At 41.0% G+C, this 13,536-nt stretch overlaps 1 protein-coding gene across 10 annotated transcripts in view; it reads left to right on the top strand.

Moving 5' to 3' along the window:
* The window catches only part of CNST (consortin, connexin sorting protein), a 107,139-nt gene that overhangs the window by 21,898 nt on the left and 71,705 nt on the right, over window positions 1–13,536 (top strand). The window lies entirely within an intron of this gene.

Raw genomic sequence — 13,536 nt, 5'->3', positions numbered from 1 at the left:
TCTTTCCTCTGCCTTCTCCCGCTGTATTCTGTCTTTCACCATCTGTTCCCGGCAGTTATGAGCATAGAGGAGCCTGTACCTGGAGGTGGATTCGTAACTGTTCTTTACCTTCCACATCTACTCGGTCCTGCAGACCGCGAGCTGCACCTCCACCTCCATGCTCTTTTTTTTTTTTTTTTTTTTTTTTGAGACGGAGTCCCTGTCTCCCATCCTGGAGTGCAGTGGCTTGATCTCGGCTCACTGCAACCTGCTCCTCCCAGGTTCAAGTGATTTTCCTGCCTCAACCTCCCCAGTAGCTAGAATTACAGGCATGAGCCACTGAGCACAGCCGGACTTATGTTTTGTATCCTCCTCCCCTTAACCCCCTAGTAATTGGTTCATGGCCCACTAGGGGGGAAAAAGGTGGTCTTTCACAGCAGATAGTCTGAAAAGCGCTAGTCTGAATTCCTGGATTAGGCTCTGGCCCCGCCTCCGTTTATCAGGCTCGTCACTCAGTACTTTCCTTCAGCACTCTTATTCCAAAGTCTGTTCGCTCTTCATTCTGTGCTTCCTCACCTTTCTATTTGGCCCTGTTTATTTCTTCTCTTGAGATTGCTGCTCCGTGCACCTCAGGTGTGGGTGGAACGGAGGGAACACACCGTCTCAGAGCTGGGTTACAACGTTCTCTTCTCCAGGGTTCTCTGCTGTAGCAACATTTCCTGCACACCATGGCTGAAGATGAACATGGTAGCTCAGCAGAGTGAAGACGCCTGAGGCCAGCACTCCTTCGCCCTATCCGAGAAACAAGGGACCCGCCTGACCCTATTGTCCACCCGTTAGTGTGATGAGCAGCTATGGATTTCATCTGTGTTTCCCGGGCAGGGGGCATGTAGGTGTGGAAATGGATACTACCAATTGGATTGGCTGATTTAATACCTCATGAATATCAGTACCTTCATGAGTATTTTGTGTTTCCTCTGGTCTTGTGAATATTTGGTGGTTATAAGTGCTTTCATTCCTTCCTGTGTTTACCACACAGATGCCCTGTTTACTTTCTCTGTGTCTAACTTCTCAAGCTGTTTGCTCTGTACTTATTTTCATCTCTCTTATTTGTATCTTTGATTTTCTGTAATGGAATTGGATATTCTTAAATATTCATGCATTACACCTCTCCACAATAGAAGTAACCTTCATTCCTCTGACTCTCAAAGAAATTGCTTGTCACTGATCACATTCTTCTTTTTAGCAAAGTTTTTCTGAGAGAAGAGGAATGTTAGTTAGGGCGGGGTTTATAGACACATCATATAATAAATTACCTGCTAGAGTATCAGCTTTTCTATTTTTATTTTCCACTTTTAGAATACATAGTCCTTAGGGCATGTTGTGTCTCATCTGTCTCTCTCTTGCCCCATTGTATTTAGTATATGGATCTTTGTTGTAGACACTCAAAGTTGATTACCCTGAAGGCTGGTTAAGTTTAGTTGAAGTGCTCAACCTCTGAGGTCAGAGTTCAGTGTCATGTGGAGACTTATTTGCTTTGTTTCATGTCCTCATGGTAACCTTGAATGCTGGCCAAAAGGCTTTTGGTTACAAAGAGCGCGGTAAGACAAAGCATTAGCACTTGTATTGCATAAGCAGTTTGAAACCAGTGTTCCTCTGAATGTGCAGCAGGAGCATCTTGTTCCCATTCAGAGGGCAACATTATATCATAATTTTTCAAGATAAGAAAAAGTAGACAGTGAGGATGGCAGAAGAAAATATATGTGAATTTGCCTGTAACTATACTTTTTTCTTTTTTCTTTTTTTTTTTTTTTTTTTGAGACGGAGTCTCGCTCTGTGGCCCAGGCTGAAGTGCAGTGGCCGGATCTCAGCTCACTGCAAGCTCCGCCTCCTGGGTTCCCGCCATTCTCCTGCCTCAGCCTCCCGAGTAGCTGGGACTACAGGCGCCGCCACCATGTCCGGCTAGTTTTTTGTATTTTTTAGTAGAGACAGGTTTCACCGTGTTAGCCAGGATGGTCTCGATCTCCTGACCTTGTGATCTGCCCGTCTCGGCCTCCCAAAGTGCTGGGATTACAGGCTTGAGCCACCGGGCCCAGCCAACTTTTTTCTTCTTTTTAAGAGGCAAGGTGTTGCTCTGTTTCCCAGACTGGAGTGCAGGGAGGGTCATAGCTCACTGCTGCCTTGAACTCCTGGCCTCAAGCAGTCTTCCCACTGCAGCTTCCAGAGTAGCTAGGACCACCGGCACACGCCACCAGAGTAGCTAGGACCACGGGCACACGCCACCATGCTCAGCTAATATTTTAGATTGTCTGTAGAGATGGGGTCTCGCTTTAAGGCCCAGGCTGGTCTTCAATCCCTGGTCTCAAGTGATCCTCGCAGAGTGCTGAGCCACCATGCCTAGCCACATACGTTGGCTTTCTTGTATAGGTATAAGAATTCAGTCATGTATCTATGTTAGAAGAATCTGAAATTGCTAAGAAATAATGTGAAATTTCAAACTAACTTATATCAGTCAACTTTTTTTTTTTTTTTGAGCCGGAGTCTTGCTCTGTCACCCAGGCTGGAGTGCAGTGGCGCGATCTCTGCTCACTGCAAGCTCCGTCTCCCAGGTTCACACTATTCTCCTGCCTCAGCCTCCTGAGTAGCTGGGACTACGGGCGTCTGCTACCATGCCCAACTAATTTTTTGCATTTTTAGTAGAGACAGGGTTTCACCATGTTAGCCAGGATGGTCTCGATCTTCTGACCTCATGATCCACCCGTCTCGGCCTCCCAAAGTGCTAGGATTAGAGGCTTGAGCCACCGCGCCCGGCCAAGTCAACATTTTAATAATTAATTTTCTTTAAGTGAAATAAACCAGAGGCAAGGGTTTTAAAAACTGCTTTCACATGTCCACATTAAGTGGGAAGAAGAATGGCAGTGCAGTCAAGAATAAAGGAGGTGCACAAATGAAAATTGGTGTTGAGTCTTTCCATTATGATGAAAAAAATTCCAGCATAGGTGTCGGTCTTATGGATATTTTGTACTCAAGTAGAAGATTAAGGTATAGGATTCTTTTAGCTAGATTGTGGATGATTTGCATGATGAGATTGATTTGAAGACAGTGTATGAAACCAAGTCGAATGGAACGGAGTATGTAGTGGAACTCATCTCAGTAGACCTTCCCGGCAGCCCTGCAGTCCTCCACAGTTGCCAGGTCAGTTACTGTTCCAGTTTCCCACACTGACTATTTTAAACCTTCTATATGCTCCCCAGTTCCTTGCTCCCAACATACCACTCCCTCCCTGCCTCCAGTCTGTGGATCTCCTATGCGTCTGTTTCTGCTGTTTTTTCCCCTAGTTTTCTTTTTAAAATCAAGATGTGATCTCTTGCATGCCTGGTTGTTTTGGATTATATACTGAATATTGCATATGAAAAGTTGTGGAAATAATTTGAACCTTTGTTGGATTTTTCTTGCAGAGAGGATTGACTTTAGTTTCTGGCAGGCAACCAGGTTAGAACAGATCACCTTAATTCAACCAGAGATGAGATGATGGATTCTTCTGGGTTAGTCCTTGCGAGCACTGATCTGTTCCAGCCTTGCCTTTTCTTCTGGGGAGTATCGCTTGTAGGTCCCACCAGAAGGCCTGTGGTCCCCTCTTCTTGGAAGACCTCGAACTCTGGTGTTTCCTGCAGCTCTGTGAACCTACTCAGCACTCTGCTCAGCTTTTTTGGCTTCCAAACTGAAGCTTTCTGTCAACTTTTCTAGTTATCGGCAGGAGTCTGCCCTTGCCAAGAAGTACATTCTTTATTCATGTTTGTTTTTGCATTTGTTTAAAATGAGGGAGCAGGGTGCTGGCTCAAGTCTGTAATCCCAGCACTTTGGGAGGCCGAGGCGGGTAGATCACTTGAGGTCAGGAGTTCGAGATCAGCCTGGCCAACGTAGCGAAACCCTGTCTCTACTGAAAATACAAAACTTAGCTGGGCATGGTGGTGCGTGCCTGTAATCCCAGCTACTCAGGTGGCTGAAGTGGGAGAATCACTTGAACCAAGAGGCAGAGGTTGCAGTGAGCCAAGATCACACCACTGCATTCCAGCTTGGGCAGCAGAGACTGTGTCTCAAAAAAACGCACAAAGAATGTATACATACATATGTATACAGCATATGTACATATGGTTTATGAGCAGATATACCTACGGTGGGTATACGCACGATCAGTTTCGTTGCCTAGGCTGGGTGTGGTGGCTCACATCTGTAATCCTGGCACTTTGGGAGGCTGAGGTGGCAGGATCACTTGAGGCCAAGAGTTTGAGACCAGACTGGGCAGCATAGTGAGACTCTGTTTCTACAAAAAATTTAAAAATTAGCTGGATGTGATGGCACGCACCTGTAGTCCCAGCTATTTGGGAGGCTAAGGTGGAAGGATTGCTTGAGCCCAGGAGTTCAAGGCTGCCGTGAGCTATGACCTTGCCACTGCACTCCAGCCTGGGGGACAAAGTTAGACTATGTCTCTGGGGGGGGAAATATATGTGTGTGTGTGTGTGTGTGTGTGTGTGTGTATACATGTATATGTATATTACTGATAGTGTGCTTATAATAAGCAAAGATATATGGTATATCTTTGATATGTGTCTTCATTATATAGTATATATAATATATACCTTTTATTATATATTTGATATATATTATATATAAAGCTATATATCTTTGACATATCTATATATGATACATATACAAGCTCTATCTTATGTATCTCATCTATATTAACCATATGAGATATATAAATAAGATATAGATATATAAAAGATATATATAAAAGATATATCAAATATATAACATCTTTTATCTGTATCTATATATAAGATATATATGCAAGCTATATCTTATGTATCTCGCATATATCTTAGCTATATCTGAGATACATAGATAATATATAAATAGTACACCACCAAAGTTTGGAGACTCTTGCATGTTAGTCCCTCTTTAACGTGATATTGATTCGGTAAGTGCCTGTGGCCTGCCTGGTAAAAATTTTTCTAAATGCACAAAGATGAATGTCAGGTATCTTATGAATGTCAGATAATTTCTAATGGGGTGGTTATATAGCCCAACATATAAACCTGAAGAAATGAACTCATAATATTAAAGGAATGCAGCAAATCAAGAGTCTTATTGGTGGGTTTTATGTATTTGCTGTGTAACCTATTTTTCTACATTTGACATATTTGAAAAACATCTCAAGATATTGGAAATGTTCATTTTGTGACCTCCTTAAAGTAGCAATTTGGTATTTACAACATATATATCTGAAAACAGCTGGTTTTTAAAAGTAATATAAAAATGATTATAGTGGTTAAGGATACAGGCTCTGGAATCAGATTCTAAATTGAATCCTGACTTTGCCAGGTAATAGCAGCGTGACTGAGGCCTATGTGTTTCATCTTTCTATTGTTGTTTACTTCTGTAAAAAATGGAAATAATTTTAGAACTACTTTATAGGACTTATAGGGATTAAATTATATATATGTAACAAACTTAAAACACTGACACTTACTAAATCTTCAATAAATGTTAAAGAGATGGAGTCTTGCTGTGTTGCCCAGGCTGGTCTCGAACTCCCCAGCTGAAGCAAGCTTCTCACCCCAGCCTCTTGAGTAGCTGACACTACAGGCACACCACTGTGCCTGACTAGTCTTAGCATTTTATTCAGATAATGAAAGCTATTTTGTCAGACATCTTAAAAGAAGGTTCTAATAATTTGCTTTTGCCGTAGTATTTTCAAAAATTGACATTTTAAAACAATATATAGTTTTATATGTCTATTTAATGAGTCATGTGTAAGACAGTTTCCGTGAGGATGTATAGTTGATACAGGCAGTAAACATGATTTTTGTTTTAAAAGAGTCGGCTATAGTCTGAACCAAAGTATTTTCAAGTCTTAGATTCTGTTGGTTGCGGCTTAAAAGTATGATTGCAGTACATCTTTACAACAAAGAGGTATTTAAAACCGAATAAGCACAATTTGGATGTGTTTACTTTCTTTTGTTTACTGAAGTAGAACTTGTATATATCTGTGCGTAAGAGAGGGACGAGGGAAGAGAGCTGACTCTTTATCTCTGTGCTGCTTGAGGTACCCACAGTGAGGCTTTTGACCTGTCATTCCATCTGTGTAATGGATTTTGAACTCAAAAGCCCTGTAAATACATAAGCTATCTTGAACCAAGCCCCATTATGAAAGGCAGGATTGAGGAATATGAAACAAATTACGCTTCCTTTCATTCACTTTGTCTGCCCCAAGGTTTTTTGGGGAATATGAGTCACACAGTTTCAGTTAATTTCTTCATATTTTTAACAGTGCTCTCTCTTCATAACTGAAAATCTGTATTTGATGTTGTTTTTCCCTTAAAATCATTACCTTCACATTTATTCTTGTTTTTCCTTTCGTATCTTGTAACTTTGTCACATTTTTATCCTTCTTGCATACCTCATAGCATACATTTTCTCTTCTATGGCCTTTCTTTTTGCTAAATGAAGAACTAAATCTTGATGAAATTATATTTTTTATTCTTATTAAAGAAATATTAAAACAATGTGATTTACTTTTGTACTGTATTATTATGTAGAAATTTAGGTATTTAGAGTGATTACTGAAAGGCTGTTTTACTAATTTTAATTACAATACTATTTAACTTTTATGAAGTGCCAGGGATATTTTGAATATGGGAAAGTACAAAAAAAAGGAGCAGCATGATCTAGTGATTTTCATTGTGAATATGGGAAATGAGGTAAAAATTAATTTTAAATAGTACCTATTTCCTTCAACAAGTATTTGCATTTGTTTAATTACAGTAATAATAATATCTATATCCAGGAAATACCTGTAGCACAACTTGTGTTAGCAAAGGAAGAATCTAAAGTGGAGCGATTCACCATGAGCCGTATTTGGCTGCTGTGGCACTGCCAAGGCAATGTCATAGACAGCAGTGTTGTCAATAGAAATATGTGAGACATATATGTAGTTTTGTTGTCTAGTAACCACATTAAAAATTTTCAAAGGGAGAAATTAATTTTAGTAATAGTTTATTCAATATATCTAAAGTATTATTTCAACATGTAATCAATATGTAGAATTAATGAATTCTTTTATATCGATTTTATTCATACTAAATCATTGAAATATGGTATGTATTTTATAAATATAGCACATCTTAATTTGGACACAATTTTCATTGGAAATGCTTGAACTAGTTTCAATTTCATAAAATGTACAGGTGAAAAACATTCACATACCCGTTATTCCAAAAACACTTAAGTTTTTCAGTAACTGAATTGATGTCCATTCAGAAATTTAAATTTGGCCGGGCGCAGTGACTCACGCCTATAATCCCAGCACTTTGGGAGGCCGAGGTGGGCGGATCATGAGGTCAGGAGATCGAGACCATCTTGGCTAACATGGTGAAACCCCATCTCTACTAAAAATACAAAAAACTAGCCGGGCGTGGTGGCGGGCGCCTGTAGTCCCAGCTACTCGGGAGGCTGAGGCAGGAGAATGGTGTGAACCCAGGAGGTGGAGCTTGCAGTGAGCTGAGATTGCGCCACTGCACTCCAGCCTGGGTGACAGAGCGAGACTCCGTCTCAAAAATAAATAAATAAATAAATTTATTAAAATTTATAAAAATGAAAAATTGAGTCCCTCAGTGTGTGTTCATATTTCAGATACTCAGTAGCTGTGTGTGGTTAGTGGCTACCATTTTGAATAGCATAGGTGTAGAATAGAGCTAACAGCTGAAGATGTCAGCTAAGGAACCCTGAATCATTATTACTATATTTTGAGACACAGTCTTGCTCTGTTGCCCAGGTTAGAGTGCAGTGGTGAGATCATAGCTTGCTACATCCCAGACTCAAGTGATCTTCCCCCTTCAGCCAAGTAACCGGGACTGTAAGCATGCACCACTGCACCTGGCTAATTTTTATTTTTAGTGGAGACGTGGGGGTCTCACTGTGTTGCCCAGGCTGGTCTTGAACAACTGCCCCACCCGCCAGACGATCCACCTGCCTCGGCCTCCCAAAGTGCTGGAATTACAGATGAGCCACCGTGCCTGGCCTAGCATACGTTATTACATTGAACTTAGGAGAATGACATTTTAAATGAAGTTTGTATCTAAATTCCAAATGATCTGCATTATTTTCAGAAAACAGTTTGGAGATCGTTGTTACCTTCTGTGGTCCTCACTCGGGGGTCCTCAGGCTGAGATACTATTAATTCCTAGAAACTGCCTTCTGGCATACTGCTGTAGTCGACACTCATCAATGGGATGTGAAATCAACCTGGGGATCTTGATCAGCATTTTTTAAATATGTGAAATCATATTGAATGGAATAAAGAACATATCAGAGTGATTCACCTGTGTTAAGTTTTAGCTGCGTAAATGTATGTATTTTGTGGGTTCAGGAGCTCAGTGAAAAATGAATTTTTTATTGTGTGTCACAAAGTTTTTGACCATCACCCCTCTGAGGCATACTTTTGATTGCTGTTGTACTGAATATTGCCTCAGGGTATATTTGTTTAAACAAAGAGTGTTAATCAGAGAAGAAAACTATAGATTTAGCAATGAGATGTAAGTGGTATTAGAACCTATCTAATGAGTCAAGTGGTAAAAATAAATGTTAAGTGGTATGGAATGTCAGTGATAAACAGAATCATATGGATGTGGTCACTTTCTTTTTTGAGACAGGGTCTTGCTCTGTCACCCAGGCTGGAGTGCAGTGGTGAGATCTTGGCTCATTGCAACCTCTGCCTCCCAGGTTCAAGCTAGTCTCCTGCCTCAGCCTCCCAAGTACCCAGGATTACAGATGCCCACCACCATGCCCAGCTAATTTTTGTATTTTTTTAAGTAGAGATGAGGTTTCACCATGTTGGCTAGGCTGGTCTCGAACTCCTGACCTCAAGCAATGCGCTTGCCTCGGCCTCCCAAATCACCAGGATTACAGGCATGAGCCATCACACACGGCCTTGGACGTGGTCACTTTCTTCCTCAGTTCTGAATTGGCTGGGAATAGACAAATTTGAACTTGGTGTTAATAAACTATGTTATTAGTTTGGTGACTATATTCCTCTAAATGTTGGTTTGGCTATAAATCAAATTTAAATTTGGGCTTGAATCTTTATTCTTCAGAAGGATCTTGACTTCAAAAGTAAAAGTATAATGTTTATCTGATTTGTATGAAATACGGAAAAATGGCACCCGTAGTCTTAAAGCATTTCAGTGAAATACTACATATTTCACTATGTATTCCCGTAAATTATTTTAAAAAATTTTAGTAATACCTAATGTTTAATCTCTTTGGACATCCATTAAGGATGTGTAAAAAATGAAGTCAAATCCTATCCAGAATTGAGATATGCTTTTGGTAAAATGGAGATTTTTTTTTTTTTCTTAGCCTGTTACTTTAAATTGTTCATTTATTTAATGTTCTTCCTTAAAGTTTGGGGGTTCTCGTGTTTTGTATAAGCCTCACTTTAATATGGTTGTTTGAAATTCTTAAGCTGTAGAGAGGCAATGCATCAAATGATTTTTATACAGTGTACATGTTTGGAATGCTTTCTTGCCACAAGAGTCTGGAATCTTGGGCAGCACTCGCTGTTGTGCTTTTAAAAGATAAAATATGCCACAATCAGTGCTGTAGCAGTGATTGTAGCATGTCACTGTTTCTTTTGTGAGAATTTGTATAGACTTAGGGATTACTACAAAATAACTTTACTGTTTAGATACAGCAAATAAGTTTGAATGCAGTCTCAACTAATAATCCTCAGGTCCCACGCACTATTAGCACACATTTTAAAATACTGTGTATTAACTGGGCGTCTTTCTCCTTGTGAATTTTCTCTTGCCCAAGTGCTTTGTAGTGAGATACTAGGTATACCAGAAGATCAGCCTGTTGAAATGCTATTCCTGTAGCATTAAGGGAGAGGAAAGAGGAAGAGACAAAAATAAACGTTTAATTTATAACTGTTTCTAAAAACAGTAAGACTATACGGATTATAAACCCCATTAGGAAGTTTATCCTATTGCTTAAGTTAAGACATTTGTATTGAAATGTGTTAGGGATGCAGACAGAAGCCAAATATTGTGCAATGGGTCCCTTTGCCTCTCAGAATAGGGGCAGGGATGCAGCTGGGATTCCATGAGTCTGACTTTCCCCCTTTCAGAGAGAAACAGTGGAAAATTGTTTCCTTACTCTTTCATGAATCTAGTAAGTACAAGGCCCAGGACTAAACATTGCAAAGAATGAAAATTATCTATGCCTGGGTTATGAGTGTTCAAATGGCTTAAATCTAGTATGACATATATGCAAAAATACAAAGTGCAGAGCCATATTTGGGGAGGACAGAATGACAACCGTGCTGTTGTACATTATGTGTGGGTCTTTGTGATGGAGAAATCAGGGAAGGCAAACTAGGGTAAGCGACTTTTGAGCCAGACCTTGATGCATTGTTAGGAATCCCTTTCCTTTCCCTTTCCCTTTTCCCTTTCCCTTTCCTTCCCTTCCCTTCCTCCTCCCTTCCTCCTCCCTTCCTTCCTTCCTTCCTTCCTTCCTTCCTTCCCCCTTCCTTTCTTTTTTCCTTTCATTTTCTTTCCTTTCCCTTTCTCTCTCTCCTTCCTTTCCTTTCTTTTTTTCTTTCTTCCTTTCTCTTCTTTTCTTTTCTTTCACAAAGTCTCCCTCTGTCACCCAGGCTGACATGCAATGGTACAATCTCAGCTCACTGCAGCCTCCACCCCTCAGGTTCAAGCGATTCTTCTGATTCAGCGTCCCTAGTAGCTGGGACTACAGGCATGCACCACCGCGCCTGGCTAATTTTTGTATTTTTAGTAGAAATGGAGTTTCACCATGTTGGCCAGGGCTGGTCTCGAACTCCTGACCCTAAGTGATCCACCTGCCTCACATCTCAAAGAGCTCGGGTTACAGGCATGAGCCGCGGCACTTGGCCAGGTATCTTTATTTCTTAAACTACAGCATATTCACACCTTGGATAGAGCATGAAAGTCAGTATTAGAAAATATTTTATAAAATTATCTTATGAGTTAAATTATGTCATCACAAGAGTTGCAGGTAAAATGTGTTCAGGCCCACAGAAATGGATATGTACTGTACTGGTAATAGCGACTTTACTTAAATAGTATATCCTCCCTGCACCCACCCACTGGTCATTAGATTTGTGTCCTGTGTTGTAGGGTAGATCCCTAATTGGGGCGTACCATAGCTGGAATGAAATATAAGTTATTCTTTCCCTGTTGTCCATGTCAGGATTATAACTGGTCTAAATTCCATTTCTAAACTTACTAGCTGAGGGACTCGATGAGATACAAGTCTTGGCTTCTTATCAGTAAAATGGCACTAAAATTACTCTCTGCTAGGGTCATTGCAAGAATTGAATAGGAGTGTTAGGCTAAATAGTTTTAAGTCAGGGCTTGGCACATAACACTCAACAAAGCTGTAAATATGATCTGTAACTTCATACTTACCAAAGAGTCTTTCGATGTTTTGGTTTTTAGTTTTTCTTAAAGAGACAGGGTCTTGCTATGTTACCCAGGCTGATCTTGAACTCCTGGCCTCAGGCAGTCCTCTGGCCTCAGTCTCCCAAAATACTGGAATAACAGACATGAGCCACCAAGTCCAGCCACAGCAAGAAGTCTTAATGACTCATTTCTCAGTTTCTTAGTCGTCTGAAACAGTGCTCAGAATGGATATTAAACACTCCAGGAACTGAATGAGATCGCTATCATAAATTCAGCCTTCAGCCTTCTGCAGTGATGCTGCTGAGCATCAGTCTGTTGTTAGGAACCTCATCATTTCTGGGATGTCTGGAAAAGCTGTCACTGAACCTGCGGTAAGGCTAAGGCCTCAGTCGAGTAAACCTATCAGTGCTTTATATCAACCTGTGAGATTTGGGAAGTAATAACTTTTATTGAGCTTTTACTGTGGGCCAAATACTCCACTAAGTGCTTTACCAGCAGCGTTGACTAAGTTTCAAAAATGACTCCTTGAGGTCGGTGTTACAGTTCTTCAGTGTTCCAGATGAGAAAACTGAGGCTCGTGGATGCTAAGTAACTTTACTAAAGTTGCAAAAACAGCTTGTTAAATGGCAGAGTCAAACTCGAACCCAGGTCTGCCTGCACTCTTACCCGTGATGCTGTACCTCCTGGGATCCAATGTCAGGAGGAACTAGTTTCAGGTCCAGTTCCACTTCTTGCCGGGAATATGATCTTATTTTGCCTCTTTGAGTTTCAGATTTTTTATCTAAAACCCTGTGAATACCCATGATGTAGGCTTGCTTTGAGTACTAGAAAGAAGGTATAAGGTATGAGGTTCTGGCACAGTTTCTGTTTTGTTTTGTCTTTTGAGACAGGGTCTGGCTCTGTTGTCCAGGCTGGAGTGCAGTGGCACGATCATGGCTCACTGCACCCTCTACCGCCTGAGCTCAATTGATCCTGCCACCTCAGCCTTCTGAGTAGCTGGGACTGTGGGTGCACATTACCACATCCGGCTCATTTATAAAAGTGTATAGAGAGAGAGACAGGGTCTCACTGTGTTGCCCAGGCTGGTCCCAAACTTCTGGACTCAAATTATCCTCCAACCTTGTCCTCCCAAAGTGTTGGAATTATAGGTGTAACCCACTGTACCTGGTCCCTGGCACGGTTTCTGTTGCATGATAGAGCCTCAGCAAGACGTGACTGTTACTGTTTTGGGCTCTCTATACAATGCTTTCTAGTTCTACCATCCCCTGTGGCCTGTGACCTCCATGTCTCTTGAAGGTAAAAGTAAAAGCTTATGCTTTCAATTGCAGATATGTGTTAGAATACCTCTTAATTACATAAATGGGAAAACAGCTGAGGATGTTACCAGCTTCACAGATCAGTAGAGATATGTAGTACATATTTTAAGGAAAATAATACCAGCCAGATTTAGATATTTTAGTATCTGAGTTGCAAAATATGCTGAAAATATATGATGTACGTAGCAAGACGAGCTGCAGACAAAATTCCTCCAACACCAGATTAAAGAAGGGAGAGGCTTCATTTGGCCGGGAGCGTCGGCAGACTCGCGTCTTAAGAGCCGAGCTCCCTGAAAAAGAAATTCTTGGCCTATTTAAGTGCTTACAGCTCTAAGGGGTCCATGTGAAAGGGTCGCGATGGATCAGCAAGCGTGGGGAACGTGACTGGGGGCTACATGCAGCAGCTAACAGAACAGAAAGTTTTGCAGGGCTTCCTCATACAGTGTCTGGAATTTAGAGATAACACAAGTAGTTTAGGTCAGGGGGTAGTATTATTTTTTTAGCCGCCAGGGTCGGGTGGGGGCGCCAAGGCCGTCTGGCTTTTTATCTTCTGTTTCCTTCTAACTTTTTGCTTTCTCCCTTTTCTCCTATCTTATAAACTAGGCAAAAGTGGGGGAGAGGAGGGTAGCAGGAGAAGCGGGGGTCTCCTTCCTCAATGGTATAGGGAGAATATCTTATTTTGTACTTCTCATGTTTTTAAAGACTGTACCTTATATACATGTTTCTAAAGATTAAGCGTTTCT

Source organism: Piliocolobus tephrosceles, chromosome 1, assembly GCF_002776525.5.
Source record: "Piliocolobus tephrosceles isolate RC106 chromosome 1, ASM277652v3, whole genome shotgun sequence".
In the NCBI taxonomy this organism is placed as follows: domain Eukaryota; kingdom Metazoa; phylum Chordata; class Mammalia; order Primates; family Cercopithecidae; genus Piliocolobus; species Piliocolobus tephrosceles.
Note: the sequence above shows the minus strand (reverse complement) of the source record. Positions and strands in the feature narration are given on the sequence as shown.